Below are 9,276 nucleotides of genomic sequence, written 5' to 3'. Positions count from 1 at the left end.
TCTCTCTGTCTCTCTCTCTCACTGTTTCTCTCTCCTCTCTGTCTATCTACAGTTATTTCAACTGAATTACTTTTGGCTTCTTAAGTTGAAATTTGCTTTAAAAAAGTATAAGATTTGCCTTTAAAAAAAGTGTTGACTTCCTCAACATAAGACTATCTTTTTGGGTGTTTTGTTTTAATTTATTCTAATTCTCATTGAATTAAATTGTTCTTCTCTATTGTAAATTGGAGCTCTTGATTTTGGATTAAACTAAATTTTTGATTTAGAAATAGCTGTGCTATTGATCAAGCCTATATTTATTTTTTTTCCAAAGAAATCTTCCCTCATGGTACTTAAGGCCACTTTCTGTCAAAGGTAATTTGGGAGACTGGATATGAGTTTCTCCTATTCCCTTGACCCACAGGATTTTAGAAAAAGCTATATATTGCTATCTTCTTATTCTCCCTAGAGAAACAGTGAGAGAGAGAGACAGAGAGAGAGAGAGAGAGAGAGAGAGAGAGAGAGAGAGAGAGAGAGAGAGAGAGAGAGAGAGAGAGAGAGAGAGAAAGAAAAGACAAAAGGAATCAATGTTACTTCATTGTCTGTGGCACCTGTAAGTAAGATGTGATCTCCTTCCTCATAACTTTTAGTTAGGTTTATTTTAGCTTTTGCTTTGTCTGAGATCAGGATTGCTATCTCTTTTGTTTTTTTCTTCATTTGAAGCATAAAAGATTCTGTTTCAGTTGCTTAACTTTAAGTTTGTGTGTGTCTCTCTGCTTCAAGCAAGTTTCTTACAAACCATATATTGTAGGATTCTGGTTTTCAATTACTCTACTATCTGCTTCTGTTTTATGGGAGAGTTCATCACATTTGCATTCATAGTTATGGATAATAACTGTATATTTCCTTTTCGCCTCTCATGTTTGTCCTTTTATTTTACTCTTTCCCTCTTTACCAGTGTTTTTTTCTGCATACCATTTCCATTGATTTGCACTCTGTTCTGCCTCCCCTTCTCCCTTTTACTTGATATTTTCCCCTCCTAATTTCCTATCAGTTAAGATGGATTTTTACATTAAACTGATTTGTATATTATTCCCTTTTTGAATCAGTACTGATGAAGATGAGATTCAAGGAATGCTCATGGCTTACCTTCTCATTTTCCCCTCCACTACCACTATAGTAGTTTTTTTTGCACCTCTTCATGTGAAATAATTTGCCCCATTCCCTTCCTTCAGTGGGCTCCTCTTCCTCATTCATTAATTATTTTTATGTCATTTCCTCAAATTCACCTTATACCTGTACACTCTGTGCATATTCCTTCTTGGTGTGTGTGTGTGTGTGTGTGTGTGTGTGTGTGTGTGTGTTTGGCTATTTTGTAAGCAGTAAACTGCTCAATCCTTCATTAACTTTGTATGAGTTATCATTTCATTGGTCAGCTAATCTGTGAATCCCTTGAGATTTCTCAAAAAATGGAATAAATATAGGAATACCTGAATAATCAATGAGACTTTCTGTTATATTTATTCCATTTTAGGAATTCCTAAACATATGTTGCAAAGAACACTAGGTTTGGCAGCAGATCGCCTGGATTCAAATTAGAATGTTAACACTACTTTTTGAGACCTCAACCAAGTCATTTAATCTTTATGGACCTTATTTTCTTCACCTATAAAAATGAGAGGTTGAATTAGATGCCCTCTAAAGTCTCTTCCAGTTCTAAATCTATGATCCTATGATTCTATCTTAGTCTCTTCAAGAGTAAAGAGATTGATTGTAGCAGTTGCTTGATGTAAGCAGGAAATATTGATTCCATCTATAAAACATCTTCACTATCTCCTTTTCTTTATTTCAATGACACCATCTTAGGTTTTTGTCCCAATCAAATGTTGGTACAATTCCAATATTATCTTAATAGGTGTTCTCACATCCATTCTTTACCATTACAATTTATTCCCTGTACTGGAGGGAAAAAAGAAAGCTTTCTGCCTTTATGCACAGAATGAGTCATATTACCCCCTTTGCTTTAAAATAATAGTCAATGAATTCCCTTTTTTTTGTGTAAAGTTCAAAGAATTTACCTGGATTCAATTCAACATGGAGCCAATCACCTTTTCCATCTTATCTCATGTTATCTTCTGCACATATTCAGCTAAAAAACATATTTCCACAGCCATAACCCAGTCTTTCCATTTGAATGTTATTGCTCATGCTGTTCTCTGTGTCTGAAATCTAACCATCTTCTTTGTTTATTGAATTTATCCCTGATTTGCTACTTCTATTTAAAAAAAATGATGAGCTTACCATTCCTCCCTCACAACGCAGTAATGCAATTATAATATATTATTTGGTATTATAACTAATTGTGCATATATCACACTATATATATTATATATGTGTGTGTATGTATATATATATATATATATATATATATGTGTGTGTGTGTGTGTGTGTGTGTGTGTGTGTGTGTGTCTGTGTGTGTGTATATATATATATATATAAATTTAATGAACCCTAAATTTCATAAGAACTGGTACTACTTTGTATCTTTCATAGCATCCAGCATATTCATAGTGTTGTAGTTGGGAAAGTGACACTAGATTGGAGTCAGAAGACTTGGATTCAAATATTTACTCTGTGGTTTACCCCCTTTGTAAGCTGAGACAAGTTAATCACTATGTCCACTATAAATGAATGGGTTATCAGTAAAGTCCTTTGAAACTTTAAATCTTATATGGAGTATTCAGCACAGCACCCAAGGTGCTTAGCAGAGGTAGGAAACAGAAGGGAACAATGATTTATATAATGAGTATTACATGCCAAGCACTAGGCAAAACACTTAATAAATATTATCTCATTTAATCTTAATCATTATTTGGGTGCTTAATCATTGTTTGTTAAATTGAATTAAATCTCCAATAAATTTTCTTCCTTCAATAGGACAAGCAAATTAATAAAAATTATATTAGCATCATATTTGGAGCCAGGAGACCTATATTCTAATACCAGTTCTAATGCTTAATAATCAGGTGACTATAGACAGATACTTTAGCCTTTCTGGGCATCTGATTTTTTTTTCTGTAAGAAGAGGTTAATGATAATAATATTTGTATTACTTGGATCCTAGGATTAATTGAATAAATGATTCTTAGTAATGTAAATACTTAAAGAACTACAGAAACAAATCCTTAATAAATTAGGTCAGGTTGAAGTGATTTTAAGCCATTGAATAAATCCGGATGAGGACACACAGGAAATGTATAGATTGAAATAATGTATTTGGTTGAAAGAATTAGACAAAACTTTTTTAATCTACATATAAGACAAACCTTTTGGGTGGGAAAAAATCAAATTTCAAAATTTCCCTGAGAAGACAGACCCTTGAATAAGATAGCCAAAAAAAGAGTTGGAAGTGAATCCAGAAGGAGTATTAAATTACTTCTTCCCCATTTCCTTTTTCAGAGGATAATCTTGTAAACATCAAAAAGCTGAAAGATTTTGGGCTTCCAATTGATGTTAGTAACAGAGTTTCTGAAGCAGCAATGGATGATGGCAATGCCTCATCAGGAGGTAAAAGATAAAGACAAATTAGACATAACAAGGAAAGCAGTAATCATTGTTCCTGAAACATATTTCTTGTTTAGCTATGTCCAACTCTTCATAAACTGCAAACCATACTATGTTTTTTTTTTGTTTTGTTTTGTTTCTGTTTTTTGTTTTTTGTTTTGTTTTGTTTTTTTTAATTAAAAATACTGTAGTGATTTTCCATTTCTTTCTCCAGTAGATTAAGGCAAATAGCTTAAGTGTCTTGTCCAGGGTCCCAAAACTGGTAAGTATATGAAGCCAAATTTGAATTGAGATATTCCTGACTCCAGGCCAAATGTTCCATCCACTAAGCCACAGCTTAGTTGCCTTATATGTTCCCATCATATGTACTCATACTGAATAAGTGCTAGCTTGGCTTGACTGGATTGGAAAAGAAATTTCATGACTTTACAAAGACACAGACATTTTGAGCTCAGCAAAAATCTATACTTAAAGAGAACTTTACAAAGATATAAAGATTCCATGAAGGGAGTAAAAGGCATTGCAGTAAACAGGAACTGTGAGTTACCTTTTGTGGTATATGTTCTATAAGCATAAACCCCCTTTCTCCTAGAATATATATGTACTTATGGGAGACTGTGTCCTAGGGAGGATTGGATTTGTACCAATTGCTTTTATTATATTATCTTAGTAAACATCAATTTTTAAAAGATAATTCAAGCTGGCTGACTAATTGATATTCAATGAAGAACATACTAGATAATGACTTAAGGGTGATAGAAGTAAAAAGTCCCACAAACCCTCAGAATTATCCTTATAATTCTGAGGATAAAAGTAGAAAACTGCCCTTTGGACAACTATCCTGCTAATGGGAGTGAGAGTTTGAGAAATAGCCAAGAAATTTGTTATATAAGACTTCTTTATGTAAGATACATAGCAAACAAAAATTTCAGCTTTTAAAGCAAATCCTTCAATTGTGGGAATTTAGGCTGCTCAGTGAATGAAGTGCTGGACTAGAGTCAGAAAAATTGAGGTTCAAATTCTGATTAAGAGCTATGAGGCCCTAGGCAAACCGTTTAAGTCCTCTCAGTCTGTTTCCTCACCTACAATAAGAGGCATACCAGTAGCTATTTATCCCCTTATATCTAATGGTATGGCCCTCAATACTCATGTACCTCTTTTCTCACAGACTCATAATAATATTTCCTTAAAGATATCTATCTCACCTTCTCAAGACCAGATCATTGCTACTCAATCATCTGTTTTTCCATCTCTTTTTCCCCCTTCCTAGACATTCTCCTTCAATCTTTTGATTACATTTCCTCTAAAACTAAGTAATTTTTGCATTACCTGATGCCTATGTCCTATCCCTTTATGGTACAAGCACCTAATGAATCTATGAAGTAGTAACATAATATAGGAAGGACAGGGGGCAGGTGACTGAAGGAGTCCATCAAACCAAGTATGAAGTATTGAAGATTGTAATATTCGCAGTGGTTTTCTGGAGGTCTTTGGGGCAGTTTCTTCTCAGTCAGAGTAATCACCACAAGAATAGCCAGAAGATATTATAATGTGAAACCACTGGGATTTTATCAACTTTTTCCACGAAGGGAGAGGAGGAGGAAATAATTCTCTTTTTCATACTTTGTCATAAAAATTATTTTTATGTCTCAAGTTGTATAATACACAGAGACTTCTCAGTACTGAGCAACTTTATTGATTATGCCCAGTGTTGCCACTGCAGTAGATTGGAAATTCATGGAATGTGTCTTGTGCATAACTTGGATGCTAGAGTTTCTTCTCTAGTACTGTCTATGTCTTTGTGTTGAATGGATACTATCTATAGTGTGGGGATAAATTAAAACCAGATGAGGATAAAGGGTTTATTTTATGTCCCTTCTTATGAGAAAGACAATGCTCTCTTTCTGTCTTTCTCTGCCTCTGTCTCTCTCTGTGTGTCTCAGTTTCTTTCTGTCTCTCCACCCCATCTTCTCTTCTCTCTCTTCCTTTCCTTTCCAAAAGATTCCTTCTTCAAGATTTAATAAATATAAGGGGAGTGGAGGCAAGATTGCAGAGTAAATACAGGAGCTCCCCCAACCTCTCCTCCAAATCCCTCCAAATGCCATTAAATAATGAATCTAAACAAATTTTAGAACATCAGAATACTCAAAAATACAGAGTAAAATATTTTCTAGCAGAAGGCAACTTAGAAACTTATTAACTCAGTAGGAAAGGTCTATGACATCAGGATGGGAGACCTGCATGCTTTCCAGAACAGGTTGCACCAGTGCAGCCCAGACCCAGCTCCAGCCCCCAGACCCAGATCTGGTCCTTGCCAGACCTCTGCATTGGCAGTACTGGTGGCTTCCAGACCTCTCAGCTCAGAGACACCAAGGCTTGGAAGGTCAGCAGAATAGCTCAGGGGAACCCGGAACTGAGCCTAGCATGTATTCCCAGCACAGGCTGTGCCAGTGCAGCCTCAGCCTCATTCCCAGCTCCAGCATGGACCCCAGAGTCAGTGAGGTAGGACCTCCGAATCCTCAGCAGTGCCATAGGCTTCTGGATATCTCCATCCTGGGAACACATGGAGGACTGGTAAGGTCAGTGGAGAAGGTCTGTGGCAAGGAGGTGGAAACCCAGCATGCAATCCCAGTGCAAACCTCTTCGGCTCAGCCCAGTCAGCAGCTCCACCCCCCAGGAAAGCACACTAGATCTAACAGCTACAGAGGGGTAGAGACAGTCCTAACCACTCCAGAATAGCAAAGAGTATATGTGGTTAGGTTCCTAGAAGGATCTCTGAAAACAGCAGTACAAAACCCCTGAAGATTGAGACAGTGCATTTTCCACCCTGGAAAAGAGTTGAAAGTAGAGTAATAGATGAGGAAAATGAGCAGAAAACATAAAGTTTTTTGTTTTGTTTTTTTAACCATTGAAAGTTATTATGATGCCAAGGAAGCGCAAAACACACTCAGAAGATAACAAAGTCAAAGTTCCTACATACAAAGCTTTATAACAAAAAAAAAAAAAAAGAATTAGGCTCAGACCATGGAAAAATCCAAAAGGAATTTTGATCATCAAGTAAGAGAGAGAGAGAGAGAGAGAGAGAGAGAGAGAGAGAGAGAGAGAGAGAGAGAGAGAGAGAGAGGAAAAATAGAAAAACAATTAAGAGTTGGTGCAAAAGGAAATGCAAATAACCAATAAACAAACAAACTGGAGGAGAATAATGACTTAAAGAGCAAAATTGGCCAGGGAAAGGAGGTATAAAATAATTCCTTAAAAAATAGAAATGAGTTAATGATTTTATGAGAAATCAAGATACAATAGAATAAAACCAAAAAAAAAAAAAAAAAGAAAGAAAAAATATATAAATTTGTGAAATATCTCATTGGAAAAACAAGTGACTTGGCAAATAGATCCAGGAGAGATAATTTTAAAATTATTGGTCTACCTGAAAGTCATGATCAAAAAAATAGCCTGGACATCATCTTTCAAGAAATTATCAAGGAAAATTATCTGGTATTCTAGACCTATAGAGTAAAATAGAAATTGAATGACTCTACCCATCATCTCCTGAAGGAGATCCCAGAATAAAAACTCCCAGGAATTGTATAGCTAAATCCCAGAACTCCCAGATTAAGGACAAAATGTTACAAGCATCCAGAAAGAAACAGTTCACATATAGTGGAACTATAGTCAGGATAACACAAGATTTAGCAGCTTCAATATTAAAGGATTGGAGGGCTTGGAATATTATATTCTGGAGAGCAATGGAGCTAGGATTACAATCAATAATCACCTACTCAGCAAAACTCAGTATAATCCTTCAGAAGAAAAGGTGGTTATTCAATGATATAGAGAATTTTCAAGCATTTGTAACTAAAAGACCAGAGTTGAATGGAAAATTTAACTTTCAAATACAGGACTCTGTAGAAGCATAAGGAGTTAATCAAGAAAGTGATATCAGAAGGAACTTAATAAAGTTTATTTGTTTATATTCCTACATGGGATGATTACAGTTGTAACTCATTAGAACTTTCTCATTATGATGGCAGTTAGAAGGAATGTATATAGATAGCAGGCACAATGTGAGTTGAATATGAAGGGATAATATCTTTCTTAAAAATGATGAAATTAAGGGTTGAGGGTGGAATGTATTGAGAAAAGAAAAGGGAAAAGTGGAATGGTGCAAATTATGTGCCATAAAAATAAGGCAAGAAAAAAACTTTTATAGTGGAGAGGAAGAGGTGGAAAAAAGGGGGAGAGAGTAAACCTTACTATCATCAGAACTGACGCAAAGAGTAAATACTATACATACTCAGTATGTGTGAAGAAATCTATCTTACTCTGCAGGAAAATAGGAGGGGAATGGCATATGGGAAGGGTAAGGGTGATAAAAAAAAAGAAGATATAATGGGGAAGGGAGTTGTAGGTACCAAAACACTTTTAAGGAGGCACAGGGTGAAAGGTGAAAGAGAATAAATAAAGGGAAATACAATTAGCTATAGTAATTGTAAAACAAATTTCAAAGCAAATTTTTCTGATAAACCTCATTTCTCAAACATAGAGGGAATTGAGTCAAATTTATATTAAAAAATAAGAGCTGGGTCCCAATTGATAAATGAGCAAAAGATATGATCTGTGCTCAAAGGGCTATAAATCATGCATGTCCTTTGACTTAACAGCATCACTACTTGTCATGAATATTAAAAAAATTGAAAAAAGACAGGGATGACTTATGTGCACAAAAATTATTCCTAGTAACTCTTCTCAAGACAAAAAAAAATAGTAATGTGTGTGTTTATGGTAGAATATTATAATTCTATAGGAAATGATGAGAAGGATGCTCTCAGACATAAAAAAGAACCTGGAAATTCCTCCATGAAATCAAGCAAAGTGAATGTACTGTATACAAAGTAATAGCAATGTTCTGGGATGATCATCTATTCTTAGTGATACCATCATCCAGGACAACTCTGAAGGACTTTTAATGAAAAATCTTATCTAACCATACCCAGAGAAGGAAGTGATTGTGTCACTTTTATTTTCCTTAGTGACAATATAGATTGAATCATTCTCTCTCTCTCTCTCTCTCCCTCTCTCTCTCTCCCTCTCTCTCTCTCTCTCTCTCTCTCTCTCTCTCTCTCTCTCTCTCTCTCTCTCTCTCTCTCTCTCTCTCTCTCTCTCTCTCTCTCTCTCTCTCTCTCTCTCTCTCTCTCTCTCTCTCACTTTCTCTCTCTCTTTAGCTTAATTTTTTCTTGATAATTTTTATTTTTATTAGGGTGGGAGATCTATATATTTTTTTCTCTAGAACTTGATTTTATAGAAATGTTTTGCATAACTCCACAAGTAGTTTCTTAATTGTATTTGAAGATAAGGGAAAGAATGTAAAACACAAAAAAAATTTTAAAACAAATCTAAAATGTTTTTTTTTTTGTCTTGAATGTAACTGGGGAAAATATTAAATAAATAAAATTTTAAAACAAAATAATATATACATATAAGGGGCACCTAGGTGGTACAATGGATAAAGAACTGATCCTGGTATCAGGAGGACCCAATTTCAAATCCAGCCTCAGATATTTCAGCTTTGTGATCCTGAGCAAGTCACAACTCTGATTACCTTGCCAAAACAAACAAATAAATAAAAATATTTAATAAATATAAGTAAGGGGTTATTGAACATAGCATCTTGAAGTTTAAAAATAATTATGATATGCAAAATGGTAAGATGTTGCTACCATCCCTTATCTTTTA

The sequence above is a fragment of the Sminthopsis crassicaudata genome, chromosome 2 (assembly GCF_048593235.1).
Source record: "Sminthopsis crassicaudata isolate SCR6 chromosome 2, ASM4859323v1, whole genome shotgun sequence".
In the NCBI taxonomy this organism is placed as follows: Eukaryota; Metazoa; Chordata; class Mammalia; order Dasyuromorphia; family Dasyuridae; genus Sminthopsis; species Sminthopsis crassicaudata.
The sequence above is the reverse complement of the archived record's forward strand: the minus strand, read 5'-3'. Positions refer to the sequence as shown.